Genomic DNA, 2,239 nt, shown 5'->3' with positions numbered 1-2,239 from the left:
TATGTACACATACAGAAACTTGTATATATGCAAGTTTCTGTATATATACAAAACACACATATATATTTATATATGTGTGTGTTATGTTCATAAAGGATGTCTCAATGAATTTCCCGAGATGGAATTTAAATCAGTTTGAAATTATGACAATAAGCTACAGAATTAAAAGAAGCAATACATTTTAATAGTTTATGGAAGTGTTATAATGATGCTGATGTGTAATGTTGTGTAATCAGATCACCCAGTTTGCTTGTTTAACTAGTTTAGACCTTTTTATTTGCTTTGACCCGTTTAAAGAAACTGAGGTCCATTCAGTTTTTATGACCACCACCTCTGAGCAGAGGATGCTTCTCGCAAACATTGAAAACTTTTTCTTATTGGAAATGCTCCAATAGAAACATATGGACCAGTCAAACCTCTGATTTATGATAACAATAACTATAAAGGGTTTTATATGAGAGAAAGAGAATTTTAAAGTTGATTCTGGATTTCACAGGGAGCCAGCGAAGGGAAGTCAAACTCCTTCCACCTCTTCTATCAGAAATCCAGATCTACCACCAGATCTACCATCATAATGCTGAATGAATTCATGTTGCAGATACAGAACCATGGAAAAACAGAGGGAGTGTAGAAGTGCAACTCTATTGTCGCTAAAGATCTGATGGCTGTAGAAAGTTAAGAGAAGTTTCCTCTGACATGGGTGTGAGTTGATAACGACCAGATTTTTCTGTTTTTATTAGCTCACTGTTTCCGTCAGACTTGGAGTTTTTCATCATTCCATTCTGTTTCATGGTCTGGCCTTGAAGATAGATGCACTGCTGGGAGCCCTGCTGTTTCTCACCATGCTGATTGGACTCATGCAACGAAACCATGGCTGCTCAGTGGCCCACTGGCATCCAAGAATTATGTCTCCAAACTCAAACACGCACATTAAACCACCCACACTTGCTTCTTTACCCCGCTGACAAGCAGAAAAGTATCCAAATGAGGGACACGGAGGAAGCCATTCAAATCCGCGTGTTGGTGTGGATCTGAGAGAGCGTATGTCCGGGGCGGTTGTTAAATATAAAACGCGTGTTTGTGTGCAAGTCAGCGACGCAACGCTTAATTTATTTATTTTCAGATTTGACCATAACATTTTTAGGGGAGGTTTGGAAATTTGATCAGTGATGTAACGAGAGGTAAACCCATCTAATTAGCCTAGCAACATTTTCTGGCTGATGTAAATGTTAATTATGTATACTCTGTGTTGAACATGTGAGGGAGTACAACACTGATGTAAGTTTCATGAAATATATATTTTTTTTAAATGGGAAATAAATAAAGGAAGGAATTAGAGGAGGATTGGAAACATCTCTGTTATGGAATATATTATACTGCTGAAAGAAGTACAGTACAGAAGCTAAACCTCATGATGTTGCACAGCTATATCTTGCCTTCCTTGGTAATAAGACTGCTTGATATTATTATTTTGCTTTTTTAGTTTTTAACTTAGACAATTTTTGTTCATCTGCAGTAACTACCAACCTTTTAAAGGGACAGTATGTTGTGTTTTCCAGCCTCGTACGGTCAATTTATTGGACAATGAATTAATTATGTTACATTCAGTTGTTATAAAAATGCTGTATATGTAAAATAAGATTTAAAAGAAACTTGACTTCCTAATTTAATGCCTTCAAATTGGGCCTCTGTCTCTTTAAAAACTCCTTGTTCTTTCTGAAACTTTGCTTTCAGGAAGTCATAGCAACATGTATCCTCTATTAACCCTTTAACAACATTTTTACTACTGAGAAGTAGCTCCTATAATGAGCTCCGCAGATTTACAGTCCCACCAGGTGTTTGCTAATTGCTGCTGACTAGTCTGAAGGAGCTGAGTGGAAGAGTCAGGGGAGGGCTGCTCTGTTAGAAACTGCAGCTTGGAGGAGGGCCTAAGCTCATCCAGGCGTTTGAACAGCTAGGCGTCTGAATTGCCATGGAGATTAAAGGATTTCTCAAATATGCAAGAAAGAATCGAGGCAAACTCCAGGTTTGTTTTTGTTTTGGGAAAAATATTAAAACATGATGGAAAACTAAAAAACATTTGATTTTACAGAATACTGGCCCTCTAAATAAATGCTACTTTTTCTGCAAAAACTCTGAAGGATCAGGTCTCCCTGAGTGGAAGAAAAGAATCCTGCTTGGCTCTGCTTCTCCTAAAGTCCACATTCATCTCCTCTGTAAAGATGAGCTCCCTGTTTCC

This window comes from Poecilia reticulata, linkage group LG11, assembly GCF_000633615.1.
Source record: "Poecilia reticulata strain Guanapo linkage group LG11, Guppy_female_1.0+MT, whole genome shotgun sequence".
Lineage (NCBI taxonomy): Eukaryota > Metazoa > Chordata > Actinopteri > Cyprinodontiformes > Poeciliidae > Poecilia > Poecilia reticulata.
This window is presented reverse-complemented; position numbering follows the sequence as displayed.